This window comes from Mytilus galloprovincialis, chromosome 13 (assembly GCF_965363235.1).
Source record: "Mytilus galloprovincialis chromosome 13, xbMytGall1.hap1.1, whole genome shotgun sequence".
In the NCBI taxonomy this organism is placed as follows: domain Eukaryota; kingdom Metazoa; phylum Mollusca; class Bivalvia; order Mytilida; family Mytilidae; genus Mytilus; species Mytilus galloprovincialis.
The window spans coordinates 60,094,341-60,112,541 of record NC_134850.1 but is presented as its reverse complement, the minus strand read 5'-3'; the positions used below and the strand labels follow the sequence as shown (position 1 = coordinate 60,112,541).

Here is an 18,201-nt window from a genome sequence, read left to right as displayed (position 1 = left end):
AGATATACGAAGTCATAAATCATTAATTTTTAACTGTAAAATTTTTATTCTTAAATTTCTCTTTCCTGTTTTAGCCAGTTGTCTGACCATCTGTAATTAACTGGCATCCTGCTTTTAGTTTTAACACTTTGTTGTCTGAAACATAATATAATAATTAATTGAACAGAAAAGGTAAATTAGGTATAAATATTTAGAAGTAATTTGGCTTGACATTCTAATTTATATTTAAGTTATTTTGGTATCGTGTAAATTACTCAACGACATGATGGAATTAACAATGTCGAAGAAAACGGGATAAATATAAGTTATATTAAATTTACCAATTTCTACAAAATTATATCAATATTTAGACGTACATTGATTCTGACACTACAACTTTATGTGAAGCCAATAGATTTGAAAGGACGCGACAGGCTTTATTGAAATCAGCTGATTATAGGCAGTGAAATTGACTATCTGCCGGAAATCGGATTTTGTGTCGTTAGAAGCAATTTGACGACTTCACAACTTGTTTTGGGATTGCGTAAAGTAGATCATATAATTTCTGAGTTTTCAAATGCTCAATATTTCTAAAAAAACGACTGACTCTGAAATGGCAACAGTAATTGGTAAGTAATTTTCATATTTATAAAATCAAATAATCATACTGTAGGTTGATTGTTGCATTTTTATTTTTCTTAATAAAATTATAAAATCACGAATATATTAAATGAGTGTACTACTGATAAATGAGTTTTACTTCACTCAATTTCTTTGAGAAGGGATGTCTGTATAAGTTTCATTCACTTATCCGATTATCGTTTGTTATTTAATTCTAACATTGCAGAACGGATAAATTTTATTAATGACAGATATTTCTAAAAACCATTACAATACAATAAAAATAATGACAGATATTTCTAAAAACCAGTTTTTATTAATAAAAAAAATAATATATGGAAAAAATAAACAAAGAGAAGAAAGAAAGAAAAACAAGATAAGATAAGAATTTTTTGTTTTTTTCATTTGGCACAAGTCAAATGTACAGCACAAGCTCTAAGGGGCTTTTGACTTAATATATAAAAAAAATATAATATGATATTACAGTTTAAAAAAATAGAGATAATATCGTTCATTTTATTCAAGTTACTTGAAAAAGATCTGATTTGTTTAGCAAGATATTTTTTTCTATTGTTTAAAAATTATAATGTAATATAAGAGTTGTCTCCCTTTTTATATTACTGATCAAAGACATGTAAACAAAAAATGCAAGATGATCATAATCAAGCCAAAACTTCAATATTAATAGAGTATTTACACAACATGTATCACTCCATTCCTGGATATGATTAATAACTGTTATTTGTTTTCGTTTTTAACATGCATTAAACAATTATCATTGTACAATATACCATTCATATTCGGCCTATTTAGTTCTTATTTGCTAAGAAAAAAAAACAAAATACGGAAGCATCCAAATTTGTTGTTTTTTTAACTAAAACTAGATGGGGTTCTAGCTTTCACAGCTGGTAAAGTAAAGAATCACTGACGAGTCTCGAAATGCGCATCATGCGCCTTCAAATTTGTATTGTAATTTCATCATCATTTGGGTTTGCTTTTTATAATCTCTATGGTTGACGGCAGCGCTTTAAACATTTTGTTAATAATGTGACCGTAACTCATAAAGTACCATACATTGTCTTTTTCCTTATAAAAAAACCCTCTCCAGTACACCGACAAACAATAACCAAATGACATGTAGACGATAATATGTAGTCGGAACAGGGGTGTATATAATTAAAAAATTATCAACTGTTAACAAATTTCATAATACGTAGCGATGCTACCCTAGAAATAAATTACCCAAGCCGAATTTGGAAAGCATTTTGAAATCTGGGGTCCGTAAGCTCTTTAACTTCGTACTTTATTTGGGTTTTTTAAAACTTTTTTTTGATTCGAGCGTAATACTAATCCTAGTTTATTTCAAACATCTATCATCCACACCAAACTTTAAAAAGAAAACATTCAGATGTAAAGAGAAAGAGAGAGACAATCAAAGATTTAACTAAAAAATTGAAAAGATAACATCGATAAAAAAGAACAGAATATAATAATTGTTTAACCTTAAACCAAACACAAATGAAAGTAATTTAGGGACTCTCTTAAGGACATTTCAGTTACTGCCGATCAGTTACATGTTAGGAACCCTCTACAGGACATTTCATTTACTGCCGATCATTTACATGTTATTGATCAGCAGTAAATGGAATAACAGTTAGTTATGTAGTTTGCGTGTTTGAAATCTATGTATTCCATTGCCTTAAATTGATATTAATGCATTTCTCCTCCTCGAAAAAATAATGAAACTAGCTTCGATGCAAGTCTATTATAATGCATTATTCCGCAGTAGATAGTTTACTTAAGTTGTAAGTAATTTAAAACTCCATCATGTCAAAATTAGATTTTAAAAACTAAAAGACATTAAATTTAGTGACGGTCATCACTATAAAAATCTGACAATTTATAAGAATAATGTTATAAATTTTAGTTAGATTCACAATCAAATCAAGCACTTGTTTAAATAATTTGCAATATTGTTATTAAACATTTTAGACAGAGATTCCGATCGGTACTTTTTTTTAGCATCTTGCATTTGGTTTTAAAGAAATTGCTCGATATTAACAATATCGTCATAGATGATAGATTTACATTCGATGTTTTATTACCAAGAAAGCACTTAAAACATTTGATATATGTGCACCAATCTTACAATGATTGATAAAAGGCTTTTATTATTATGATAATAGATGTTTGCTTTATACAAAAATGTTGTTATAATACTAAGCTTGCTATTCACAACACTTTCTGAATTTCTCGTTAGTAAAAACACTGTCTTTATGTCTGTAAACTACATTAAATGTCCGGATTTTGCTCCACTTTTTCATCATAGTTTTTATTGATCATACTTATTGATATTAATACCATATTTTTGTTCGTATGCTGTCATAACATTGCCTCATCATAACAACCTTGTCATAAGATTTGCCCGATCATAACAACTTTATCGTAGTTTAATTTTAAAATATTGTCGGATTTAAGTTCCTAAAGAACAGCGTTGTTACAATTTCCCCCGATGATAATATTTTGGGATAAATTTTGTATGACTAGCGTTTTGCTCTTTGCTAGACCATGGTACTCAAACTACTTTAGTAACCTATGTCAAAAATGTATCAAAGCAACAAACTGATAATGAAGCCGGACGTGCGGCTACATAAGACTCGTGAATGGGGATCAATTAAAACAGTTGCAAAGTTATTTATACTCAAATCAAATTTCCAAAACGATGTGTCAAATACGCTTAAGGCAATATATACATGGGGATAGGAAATCGTATTGTTTTATTTTATTCAACTTTTGATAGACAGTAAATTAACAGAAAAAAAACAATTATTGATATTTTATGTCAACACAAAAGGACTGCAGCTGGTTACTGTGTTGTTGATACCATTGGTGACGGAAGTTATCCAGTAATAGTTTGGGCTCATCAAACATATCAGGGATATGATTTTTTTATAACACGATGTCAATTTCCCCTTAATATGATATATTCAAGTATGTGCGATACACATGCACAAATCGGTTCCTAAAATTGCAAACAAATTTAAATTGAACAAAGGAAATTGTTGTATTGAGAATCAAGTACTTTTTTGTAGATGTTATTAAGGATGTAACTAAGAATTTTCTTATTCCAGGCATAGATTACCTTAGCCATATTTGGCACAATATTTTTGAATTTTGGATCCTCAATGCTCTTCAACTTTGTACTTGTTTGGCTTTATGACTGTTTTGATATGAGCGTCACTGATGAGTCTGATGTAGAAGAAGCACGCGTCTGGCGCACTAACATATAATCCTGGTTCTTTTGATAACTATTCTTTATATGCTAACCGAGTTAATTGACAAACTTAACATTTAGTTAATAATTTCTACTTGATCGTCATTTTTTCTTCCTCTGGTATCGTTTGCCTTTCTTTTAAATTTGTAAGTGCGTCTTAAACAGTGTGCGTCATATGCAGCATTTAGGATTGCAATTTGTTTTTACATCAATCATTTGTGTGCATTGATTGAATGAGAATTTGCACATTGTAATGTTTCTTTCCGTATTACCCTTATTTTCGTTTTATATTTCATTACACATTTTCAATTATCACCACTTATTGTGTCATGAAAACTCGTTAAATCTCAATTCTGGCAAATCAAAGTTGTTTATGTTTTATATTTGCAAGTTGAATATTACAATGGAGTTAAAAAGGCCACTTTATTTGTGCATATTTCTAGCCTTAACACAAAAAAGACAAAATAAGCACTTTAAAATTCTAGCATGTTTATTTCATTCATGTTAGAAGTTAATACACGAACTTTATTATCTATTTAAAGACTATGATTTTCTTCGTGTATTATGAATATAGTGTATAATTACATATACCATCTATGACACAAACATCATTCCAATTTCCGATACACGCAACATCGTCTTTGAAGTCATTATAATGCACTTAAACAGAGAAGATTTAATCATTTTCTGTAATAAACACCAATTACCAAAAAAACAAACAAAACACTACTTGCTTGATTTTTTTTTACCAAAACACAAAGATATTTAGCAGAATTGTTTTCTTAAGCGTTCCGAATTTGTCTAAAAATTAAAATCAAATTTATCCAACGTAATTCATTCTTTATAATACCGGCGTCACACGACAGTGTATAGTACTGACGAATGCCTGGCGTGATTAAAAACAAAGTACGCTGCCAATACGCTATTAATTTAAAACGCATTCAACTTGTCGATCATATCTGTATCGTGCACAACTAGCTTTAAGCATGTTAAGGGCGTACGAGTAGCGAACATACGCGTTAATCGCCCGTTCAAGTAACGTATGTTGAATTATGTCTGACGTTTGTCTGGCATAGGACGTATTTCAGACGCGTCCCGGTGATGAGTACCTTGAACGATTATCTGTGCTTACGGTGTGTCTGTGACATGTTATTATGTGGTGTTTCACTGAACTAGTACATATTTGTTTGAAGCCGGCTGAGTCCTACCTCCCGGTACGGGATTTTCCCGCTTCATCGAAGATCCACAGGTGGCCTTTGACTGTTTTCTGCTCTTTAGTCCGGTTATTGTCACTTTGACATATTCCCTATTTCCATTCTCAATATATTGTACTATTTCTCTATACACATGGTGTTGTAAAATCACGGACATATGCCACTATATATATGTCAGAACAAGTTTCGGTGACTGTTATAAGACGTTTTTGATACTGCACGAGTGTTTTCTCATACATTCACGAAGCGCAAAAACTACGCCTTGCGTATGTCACCAATACACCACGCATAAGTCCACGTAAACGTCCAAGTAAAAGACGAATTATCTTGAGGCATATACAACGTTCTTAAAATGTGTCTCAAACTTATCTGTAGCGTTTTCCAACGCGCTTGTACCATATGTATTAAGTGCATGTACCGAGCAGGTATACACTTGAAAAACGCTAGAGCTAGTTGAAAATTTGCATGCTGCTTTAAAATTTCCTTGAGTTAAATCGTTCACCAAGCGTATACCTTTACATTTCGCATACACCAAACGTATGTAACGGGCGTTTACTGATTGCTTAGTATTGCGTGTACCTAACGTATACGGACTTATTCAATATTTTCAGTACGTCTGGTGTACGTCGGTCTATACGCCAATTTGTAACGTCGTCATAGATAAAAAAAAAAATAATGATCAGTGTCCAATTTTGACCTTGACATTAGAAGTAAAATTTGAAATATCAACATATAACTGTATATTATCAAAATAGACAACCTTTTTAGGTATTATTTCTCGCTAAGCGCATGTCTACAGCGTGGACACGGATTTCACTGAAACTATATTCGTACTAATAAAAATATTATGTCATATGCAGTCACTTAATACAAATTGGTGTTTCGCACTTGGCTTTATGTGACTGTACTGTGCATAGGTGTATCTACAAATTGTATGAAATTTTGCATGCAAGTAGTGAATGAAAAACTTCACATGAACATCGCAAAACCTATATATTTCATTTTTGTACTTTTAGAGATTTAGTAAATAAAATATCCGAAAAATTGTAGAAATAAATACACGTAAATATCGTATAAAATGTCCGGCAATTTTAATCAAAATTAATATTTTTTATGATATTGTGACTGAAATGTCCGTTTTATGGAAACTAAATGTAAAAGGTGTCACCGACTTTTTTTTTAGTAATAATAGTTGAATATCCTGTACAATGGGGATACAGAACCGATAATCCAGCGATCGTGATGTCGTGTCCCAAAAACTTATTTTCTACTTTTTTATAATTAGTTATTACGTTGACACTTGTATGATCTATACATCACACATTAATTTGGTGAATCCCAATACATTCTCATCAACAAAACGGAAACATTAGTTGCTATGTTATATTAATTGTAATGCGAAAGAGCGTAAGACACGTTTTTTAGAACGGTAGGCAATTTTGTATTTCTTACAAATGAATTTTATGCATCTTTGAACCATAACGAGATTTTCATGAATATGATATGAAACTTCATGAAGCCAGTAATTGATAATTTGATGAACAAAAATTTCAAAAACATTTTAAGGTTTCCTGTTTAGAAGAGAATGCACAACGAAATATTATTTTGTAAAGTTAATAACTCAATATATATATATAACTGATTTACGTATATAATAAAATAATCAACTGTTTGTAAATTCCAGCTACATGTATATATGTCACTTGAATATCTTATATCAAACCGTTAGTTTAAACAATATTTATTCAAAAGGTGCATGAAATATAAATATACAATATAAATACAGGGATTTGGAAACAAGAAAAATTTATATAAATCCGTCTCCCTTAAAGGGGCACTAGCTACGATATATATAAAAAATAAAGTATGATTTTTTTTTAGATCAATCATTAATCAAATTGGAATAATGAAATAATAATTTGCTTTTAGCAATCAATTTCCTTTAATTTTGTTGAAATAAGCGATTAAACATAATTTTTGACTGATTCACTTGCAAGTGAAAACGTCATCATCATTCTAACCGGTATTCATGTGAACTTCAAGTTAACCCCTAGCTAGTGATTGACAACGCATGCATTGTACGTGTACTGGCTATTTAAAGAAAAAGAATGTCAACAATGAAAGTGAAACTACGGTAAATCATTTGATTACTAATTCGATGCACATAAAATCATTCTTATACGGTTAAAAACAATGAGAAACATCTATTTTTAATCTATAAAATAAAATCAAACAGACCTATAAAAATGCAATTGCACGTGTTGGTTTAATCTATTCGTATCTTTATTTTTGTTTACATCGCTTATATGGTCATCTGAGGTCAAATCGATAGTTAATTAGATGGCGTCTGGACTAAAATACACACGAAACGAACCTATATATTATCTACTCCATGCTCTGTAAACTGTTTATTTTAGACTTTTGATAGTTTGGATAAATGTTTTACATTGTTATAAACCAAATATGAGAATTTTAGTCAAATCGGTTACAATCAATTTGACAGCTAGTGCCCCTTTAAGAAAAAATGACATAATTAGGAACATAGTATATAAGAAACTCGTATAATCTAATTTTCAATTCATATTTAACATGATTATTCTGTGGTTTGCCCGTTACTCAGAAGTCAGTTTGATCGAAAAATGTGATCAACTCTTTTTATTATAATTATGGTTCATGTATCTGAGAAATATGTAAATGTTCCGAAAAAAAGGTAACATTAAATCAAAGTTTCAACATCTAAATCGACATCGACGTAAAGATAATTGTTATGGACCAAATCTCCCTGTTTCTAAAATAAATCTTTGTACAACTTTGAAAATATATTCGTTTTCCTCATAACTGATGAGTTCACTACCTGATACTAATGTTTGTACATTATATATTGGTAGTGTAGAAATGGTTTGTGCCCTGATGAGTCTATAATTATGACATTCTAGCAAATAATGTTTGCTGCTCTCAACTTGCCCACATTTACACAGGCTGGAAAGAACAATATTTTTCTGGAAAAGATGTTCATTTAAGCCACTGCAGTTCAACCGGAGTCTGGCGTGAAGTATTTGGCCTTTTCTACAACCAGTATTATAATATGTAGGGACTTTCTTAGTATCTCGATTTATGTAATTTTTAAGTGTAAATTTTGATGGATTACATCTAACGTCTTGTGGAAGCCTGTTCCATTCACGAATACCAGATGGTAGGAAAGAGTTTTGATAAAAGGTAGTTCTACAGTTCATATTTTGGACATTAAATGCACTTCTAGTATCATAGTTATAGACTTGATGTAGTTGTTGAGGTACGAGACTACAGAGATAATTAGGAGCTTGATCTTGAAATTTAATAATTTTATGTCTGGATCTTCTTTCACTCAGAGATACCCAACCAGTATCATTATAAAGATTAGATTTAGAGCAAAGCTTAGTGGCACCTGTGACTATACGAGCCGCTTCTATTTGAATGCTCTCTTGTTTGTCCTTTAAATAAATTGGTATATCATCCCACACAGTATCCGCATATTCAAGAATAGGCCTGATAAAACTGATATATATATAACTTGTAGATGATTACGCGAAAGCTTAAACTTTAAACTCCTCATAAGATTTAGGCGAGGCGTAGCTTTAACAATAATATAGTTTACATGACTTTCCCAACAACCGTTTTCTTGAAAAATTAACCCTAAATGTTTATGTTCTTCAACCTCTTGTATCAGTGTATCATTCATATATATTGGTGGATTATGGGGTTTTGCTCTTTTTCTAGATATGGTCATGGTTTCAGTTTTTCTTGGATTAAAATTAACAAGCCATTGTTGAGACCATTGGTGATTTTTGTCTATATCAGAATTCATCAATTCAGATGTAGCATACTCGTCATCAACAACTATATATAAAGACGTATCGTCAGCAAAAAGTCTGATGTTGCATGATATGTCACATACAATATCGTTTATGAATGGTAAAAATAATACAGGTCCTAAAATTGAGCCCTGGGGGACATCTGCTTTAATGCTATACACATCAGAGGTCTGTCCTCCTATGACAACTCTTTGTCTTCTTTCAGATAAATAACTTTTAAACCATTTTAATAAGTCCCCTCTTATTCCATATTTTTCTAGTTTATGAAGAAGGCCTTCATGCCAGTCCCGGTCAAACGCTTTACTGATATCACAAAACACAACTCTTATTTCCTTTCCAAAATCAAGGGCTTTAGCGATATCGTTTGTAATATAAATAAGTTGATTAACAGTACTATCTCCAGGCATAAAACCTGATTGCAAGTTTGTAATAATTTTATAACAAGAAAGGAAATTAAATAAATATTTAAAAACACATTTTTCCATCGTTTTACCAATAATAGATAACAGTGAGATTGGTCTATAGTTTGATAAAATTTCTTGAGAACCACTCTTAAAAACTGGTATCACATTTGCTATTTTCCATTCATACGGATAAGTACATAATTGAAGTAACTTATTGAACAACAGAGCCAGGGGATAGCTTAATTCTAAAGCAGCATATTTAAGAAATCTTGGACTAATGCTATCGGGGCCTGTTGCCTTAGACACATCTAACAAGAGAAGTTGGTCATAAACTTCATCTTGCGTTATAATTATATTATCTAATGTATGTATGATTTCATCTAAATTTAGTTCTGGGATATTTGCAGATGAGTCATCAACACTCGATTGATCACAAAAATAACGATTAAATGCATTTGCTTTATCCTTATTATCGTCTAAGTAGGTATCATTTAATAAAATAGGGGGGTAATCTGAGAATTTGAAAGGAAATCCAGCCAGGTTGCGCAATTTTGTCCACCAATTCTTAATGGAATCTACGTTTGAATGTAATGATTCACATCGTTTTTCAAAATAATGGGTTTTTGCTAGTTTAATCAAGTTTACGCATTCATTCCTAATTTTCTTAAAGTTTGCCCAAGACTCAGCAGTATTGTATTTTTTAGCTTTTTTGTGCGAACGTTTGCGTTTACGAATTTGTCTCCTTATAAGTGACGTCATCCAAAGAGGATCTTTCGTGCGAACAACAATTAGTTTACTTGGAATATGCTTGTTAGCAGCATCTATTATTTTTTGTGTAACAATGGAGACGGCATTATTTAAATTTGTATCAAGTATTGTGTCCAAGTCAACTTGTCTTAACTCCTCGCAGTAGCGATCGTAGTCCCCTTTTTCAAAATCCCAAACCTTACGTTTAAATTGGGTGTATTTTGGTTTGTGCAAATTCAGTATTACACTTACTGGACAATGGAACCTAGTGTTTGCTTCTAAAATATTTTCACTCACTTCGTGATATGCAAGAATATGGATATCATTAACTATAAGGGGGTCGAGGAGTGATGAGGAATTCTCACAATAAAATGTTGGCTCGGTAATTGCTTGGTGCATACCATTATCTAATAATATGTTTTTTAAATTATTACGGTTGACCAGTAGTAAGTTTTCGTTGAAGTCACCCATGACCACAATATTTTTTATACCGCTGTTAACTGCGTTTTCGATTGACTGATTTATATGATTCCAAATATGATATGGTGAATCCGGAGGTCTGTAAAATAGGCCAAACAAAACTTTACAATCCTTAACTACTACTTCAACCCATAAGCATTCGAGAGTATTGATTTCTAGATCATTTCGTCGCTTACTTGGGATATTTTGTTTTTACATAAATCATGACACCCCCTCCAAGCTTATCACCTTCTCTGTCGTTACGATAAGGAGCCTTAAAGTTTGATAATGCAACTGAATTGTCGGATATATTCGGCTTTAACCAAGACTCTGTTAACATAATTATATCTCTATCCCCAAGCTCTGCCTCCAAAATATCAAGTTTTGATTTAACACTTTGAATATTAATGCGAGTAAATGTGATAAAATCGCGAAGATCTAAATTCGAAACTGAATCATTTAGGCTAAAATCATTTGCAAATGATGACCCAGGATTTGTTTCAATATCACCAGAAAGCAATATAAAATGAAAAATACACACATATAAAAACTAAATTTGTAATAACTCAAAATTATGGCATTATTGGTATTTAAGTTTTATATATACCACGCTATTTACGAGTAAACATATTTAAACGACGAATCCGTAGGGGGTGTCATGATTAAATATGTTAATAAGTAAGGCGTGGTGTATATGTTTTGTAATATCATTCAAAAGTGGCCTGTTGAATCATTCGAATCATTCAAAAGTGGCCTGTTGATTTTGTATCCAATAAAAAGAAAACAGTGGGAGTGTCGTTCTAACCCGCTACTTAGAGCCCATGAGAAAATCGATCCAGACAATTCAGCCGGTTCATTCAGTACTTATATGTCGTTATAGAATAAATTAATCCTATGCACTAGAAAATATCCTTTTTCAGTTGAAAAATAAAGATAAGGGGGTTACGGCACATGAGACATGACAAAAAAATATTTTTCTGATGTGAGCGACTCGTGCTCATCAAGGTCACATACCATTTGATGTTCCGGGGGCCTTGGAATTTTTTAGAACAAAATATTCCGGCTCTTATATGTCATAAAAAAATTCTTTAAAATTTTTTTTTATTGCATTTATTAAATGCACTAGCAAAAATAATACGACTTAGGAATAAACAGTATCCCCCATCCCCTTTCTGACAATTAGTGGTTTGTTTGAAAGTCAGTGACGGAATTCCCAGAAAGTCGAAATTCTATTTGTAAAACAATCGAAAAATAACCAGATTAAACCATTGTCCAAGCCCCGTCTATCTATATGAAGTTGCAATTACAAAGTATTTCATGATTCTCTTTAATGGAATAACATATTAATCTTTATATTAAACCATGTTTTTGCAGAAACCGAACTATTAAGGAGATTATCAGGTAAAAACATCATAGGAAAAATGCCGTATTATGTTACAATAAATATTAATACGAAAATATGATTTTACCACGGGTTGGTTCTTTATTACAAATACATCGACACAAAGGGACAACCCGTGGTAAAATAACGATATATTCAAGCCCCATGAATTATTTCGATTCTAATAGGGCAAATACGGCAATTGTTTTGGATCGAAACGCTCTAAGTAAAGGGATTATTTGCCGTTCCAATAAATAAACGCACTATTAAATTGACGTAAAAGAACGGAGCAAACTAAATAAGTGACATGCTTAAACTATTTACAATAACATATTAAGATAGGTTTGGATAATCTAAATGAAAATTGTACTGATATGTCTTATATGTATACAACAAATGGGTTATATAACACACTTAAGCATTGTTTGATTACGTTTCCTTGTTGTGATGATTTTCGGTTTCACGAGCGTGTATTTTCCCGTAAAATGCATATATTCCGACGTCAACATTCTATGACGTCCAGTAGCTCATTCATAAAAAATCTTACGACGTGGGAGTACGATCGGAACATCCCAAACAATATATTCATACTTTACAATGGGTGTGTACTCAAAGCGTTTGTAGGACTTCATGTTAGAATGAACAATGTACAATACAGCTCAATAAAAAAATACGAAAAAACATATGTTAAACATATTTTTGAGACTGTAAAAACAAAAATATATGCAGAATTAATCATCAAACATTTTACGCACGTTGACGTTTGTTCTCAAATTGACGTTACAACCCTGAAAATGTCATCGCGCGTCACATAATTATGTTTCATTATTTATTTTTTAACATAAATACAACCGTTGGGTTTGTTTTGTTCTAATTGTGTTACATTTTGTCATCCATAGGCCTTGTATAGCTGTATAGCTTTTTACTGGCCTTTCCAAACAATGGTTTCATAAATAATAAAATTTTACTATAAAATTATAATATGAAGCATGTTATTTCCCTTGTCGCGAAGTAGAACTGAATCGCCAAATTGCATGAACGAAGTTCAAGGATAGTGAACAATTAGCGGGTTGTGATCACTATTAGTTCAAAGATGATATTTGGTTGATATAACGCAAAAATTAGCAATGGTCTTTTGCCTTTCAAATAACTAGTAATCAATTTCAAATGTGATGCTGGAAATGCGCGGAAATTAAAGTTAAATCCATTGTTTCTTTTTTACTTTTACGTTTGATTTCCTATGCAGCGAATCAGTATTCCTACCAGTAAAACTTTGAGCAAGAAAAATAAGTAATTCTAAAATCAGGCTCGGGCTTTTGGTAGATAGTTCCTTCCATTTATATTGAACTCAGGTTCATATTATGAATTCTTATCATGACCAGAGTCAATGAATTTTTAGATATTCTGATGAAAGCAATCATTGAGGGTATAATACATTATCATGCTATTTTCCCGCCAAATTGCCTACCGTAAGTTCTCATTTGCTGTACTTTTCAGATGTTTATACACTTAAGATTCAAGACCATAAAAGCTATCGGACAAAGTCAAATTGAAAATACAAAAATCCCATAGTCTATGGAAGATAACGCTAATTCTACCATATATCTTTAAAATGAGAATTTTCATAACAAACAAACATTATTTGTACCTGAAAATTTCATCTTAAATTTGCCCATGTTATATTACTTACATCTTTGTTGTCTAATCGAACGTTCTGAAACATTTAAAAAGACATTACAAAATCATCCGTTATCTATAAATAAACAACAGAGATATAGGAATATTCACGATATGACCTTGCTGTACTTAATTAAAGATGTGTGTGGTACGTGTAACGAATTATGGAATGAGTACGAAATTTAATACAATTATCTTTTAAACAAAAAGTTAAAACAGACTATCATTAAGATAAAAACAAAAAAGAAATCTGAGGATGAAAATAAAACGTTTTAAATTTTTAGGCGTCGGACGTGGTTATATTCCAGTATTACCTCAATCCGGACCACTAAAATGAAAACAATGAAAAACCAATAATGTATAAGTACCGAAACATGTTAAAATGTTGAGTATATTAAATCCAAATCACAGCCTACATAGGATGAACACTAGTGAGAGAATACACTGACTGGAAATCACAAACATAATATTGTTTTTTTATTATTAAGTTTATATATTATGTATAAATAGCATTATTCCGGGAAATGTGTCGGTCACTTCTAGTGCACTTGAGATCACCATTGGTTTAGTGTGGATTGTTTCGCTCACTCGTTAGGTTTTTAAGATGATTATTGTATACTATTATTTACAATGACATTGTCAGGGTGTTCTCGACTTATAATTTGAATATATTTTGAGTACCTTTCGCCATTCCTTGAATATGCAATACAACATATTTGATAATTATGTGTATTCCTTTGCGTCAAAGCTAGAGAATAGAAATGAAAGATTAAAACATATACAAAAATCTAATTTTTGGATTTTATTATGGCCGTTGTATAAAATTGTTACATATTTTTTTTCTTACTGGATGTGTCGACAAAATATAGAAATAGAAAAGAGCATAAATTCAGCAATTTTCTTCATTTTCATGAGAAGGCAAATAAGGGTTAATATTTAACACGTACTTTGTATATTTCATAAAGTGTTTATTGATTTTACATGTTTTCAAACATTATGCGCCATTGTGCAGTGTATTTCGGAACTGAATATTAAAGAGTTAATTGTGAGATGCAGATAGGGAAATAAATGATACATAGACTTAGTCACAGGGATATATGATCATGAAAAGGTTTTTGAACCCTATACACAAGTTATTAAAAGCAGACTTTACATAGAGAATAATTTGCAAAGTAGCTCTGTTCATATAATCACATAAATCATACGGTTCCGCGATTTACAAAGAACAATATCCTTAAATTAGTCTGGAGTTTTAGAAAATGTCACAGAAACTCCTTATTTCAAGATCCAATTGTAAAGTTTGAAGAAATTTCCTTTAAGCAAATTCCCGAATAACCTTTACACTTTTATCCGTTTATAGTATCATCTAGGAAGTAGAGGAGTACAAGTTTGTATTACATGCACAAACTGTCTTAAAAAAGCAGAGTTGACAGGCTTATAATTGTGTACGCTAGATGGAAGTTAAATCTACATCCGTCTCAAAAGTGGAACAGTTTGAAAGTCTTGAAATGCAAAGTTGAAGAGCATTGAACACCGAAAATTCCAGTACATTGTAGCAAATACGGATTAAACAATCTATACATTTGGTTAGAAAAATTCTTCGGTGTCTAATAATTTAACTTTTTAAAACAGTAAATTAAAAGAATATAAAAAAAATCAATGATAACAAAATTGTCATTTTCTTCATGTTCTAGTCAATTCGATACTCGTGCAGGGTTAACTTAAGGGGAAACGATACAGTTTTGATCCCGTATTTAAATGTTGATGAAAATTTGCATGTAGGCTTTTTTTTACCTGATTAAATCAAATTTGTAATTAAATATATACCTGCATGTGCTACTTTTTGAGAAAATTGAGGTTCAAATTTCAGATATTTCCTCAAAATACGGATTTGCGGACGTATATTTTTTCGATAGAAATACATAACTTTTTTGTTTTAAAAGATAAACACGATCTGTGTTTTGTTAAAATATTTGTAATTTATGTGCTATACAAATTTCTCAAATGTTCATGAATGTAAGAAAAAACCGTATTTTTTGGCTGTATATTAATCAAATTTAAAAAAAATGCACTATTTACGTTTCCATGAAAATTGGTACACATAATCGTCTTACGTAATTAAACCAAATGTCGTTCTAAAAAAGAGGGGTCCATGTACTCGTATTCAAGTTAAATCAGTTTGAATGATAAAAATCAGCCGAAAACTGCATCTTTTCCCGATAAGTCACCGTTTGACGTCGCGAAAATAACAATTTACGTTAGCAACGTCATTACCTCCCCTTGTAACTGCATCGTATGCCCTTCAAAGAAGAAGAATATATATTCGAAATTTTATTTCCGAGTGTACATTAAAGTTATATGAAATCTTCCTGTTAATTGCTGTCGAACATCGCAAAACGTTCCAAAGCAGCAATCAAAATATTGTAGCTAATGACCTTCTGAAAAGTTGCGTGCAATATTCCAAATTCTGACGTCATTATTGTATGCTTTAAACATAGACGATTTTTCATAGATGTATATGAAGATATTTTATTAAATAGACTGTTTATTTGTGTCATTGTTTGACAAAAAGCACTTTAAAGATAATGGACAATATAAAATAGCATATAACATGCAAACTTATTCTTCGTTCAAAAAGTGCATTGTTTTTAATTTGATATTGAATCAAACACTTGTGCAAAAAGGTAAAATAACAAAAATACTGAACTCCGAGGAAAATTCAAAAACAGAGTCCCTATCAAATGGCAGAATCAAATGATGAAACATTTTATTATATATTTTGACTTATACTATATACTAGTATGTAAAAAATCTTTTATTTTCAGCATCTTAGTTTCCATAAACCAATCATGTTGTGTTTTAATTTTTTTCTCCCTTTTTCTTGTTTCTGGCCTTTTCAATCCATTATCTGAATAGTTAAGTCTTTTGAGAAGTAACTTTCCTTGTCGCGTTAAGTATATTTTTTATAGTGGTATATATATACGCATGTCATTTCTTTATCCGTCCCCTTTTCCAAAATGTGCCTTACCGAAATAAACCTTTTAAATGGTTTGGACCAACATGTGCAACACGACGAGTGTCACATATGGAACAGGATCTTTTTATCCTTCCATAGCACCTTTGATGCATCCAATGTTTTTGTGGGATTAGTGTTGCTCAGTCTTAAGTTTTCTATGTTGTGTTTTGTGCACTGTTGTTTGTCTGTTTCTAATTTTTTAGGTCATGGTGTTGTTCGTTTAGTTTAAACAATATTTTATTGTACAAAAGTGCACGAAATACAATTATGCAATAGCAATTCTGGGATTCGGAAACAAGAAAAACTTATATAAATCCGTCTCCTTTAAAACAATGACAAAATTACGAACAAAGTATAATAAATTCGTATAATATAATATTCAATTTACATAACATTTTTATTCTGATGTGACTAAGGAGGCTGAATGTGACTTTGGTATCGTTCGCCTCTCTTTTATCTTTGTATTTGCTGGATTCGTTTTTTGAATGAGTTTTGATTTTTTTAAATTTGATATTGCATGAACTACGAATTGAATTGTTTACATATATGTTCTACGAACAAACCACAAAATTCAGTAATCAACGAAAAGATCATCAATTTTCTTAATGAATGTATTATAATATTGTCCTAACCAAAACAAAATGAATCATCAAAGTTTAAAGTAAGTAAAAGCTAGGTGAATAATGTCAAATCTGTTTATCTTGACGACTTGACTCTCACCACCCATTTTGTTCCAACTTAAGATTTATTCAAATGATGACATAACAATTATTCTAAACGACTTTAGTATGTAACGTGTAATGCAGATAATGTTATCTATAATTTATTATATATAAAGACAACAGTAGTATACCGCTGTTCGAAAGTCATCAATCAATCGAGAGAAAAAATACGGGTAACAAACTAAAACTGAGGAAAACACACCACCTATTATAGAAAAACAACGGAACAATAAAGTGCAACAAAAAAAAAAAAAAAAAAAAAAAAAAAAAAAAAACAACCAACACTGTTACTCACACAGAAACGAACTTTAAAATAACAACTGCAATTTTTCTGACTTGTTATATGTAATTGTTAATATAAGATTGAGAATAGAAATGGGGAAACACAACAACTCGTCCATAGAGCAGACATCAGCCGAAGTCCACCAATGGGTCCTCACTGCAGCTCGAAACACCCGCACCCGGTGGAGTCCTTCAGTTGGCCCCTAAACAAATATGTATGCTAGTTCAGTCATAATGGACGTCATACTCAACTCTGAATTATACACAATACACTAAAATTAAAATTCATACAACACTAACAAAGGCCGAAGTCCTCTGACATGGGATAGGCACAAACATGCAGCGAAGTCAAACATGTTTTTTTGAGATATCAACCCTGCTTCTATAACTGTAGCCAATGTAGATAAAACAAAAACACAACAATACGCACAGTAAAACTCAGTTTAAAAGCAGCCAGAGTCCGGTGTCAAAACAGGTAACAAAATAAACTAAACAAAATGACAATAAAACATGTATTCAATCACCACTTGACGTAAAGCAAACAGTCATGAAGACTCCATAATTTTTATCAATG

The 18,201-nt window shown here is 31.3% G+C and overlaps 1 protein-coding gene across 1 annotated transcript in view; it reads left to right on the top strand.

Annotated features, from left to right (window-relative positions):
* Window positions 1-290: 290 nt before the first annotated feature.
* Window positions 291-18,201, top strand: part of LOC143056256 (G-protein coupled receptor dmsr-1-like) — a 35,208-nt gene continuing 17,297 nt past the window's right edge. Inside the window, exon 1 of the mRNA XM_076229345.1 lies at window positions 291-608. The gene's annotated coding sequence lies outside the window, so the exon portion shown is untranslated. The remainder of the gene's footprint in view (window positions 609-18,201) is intronic.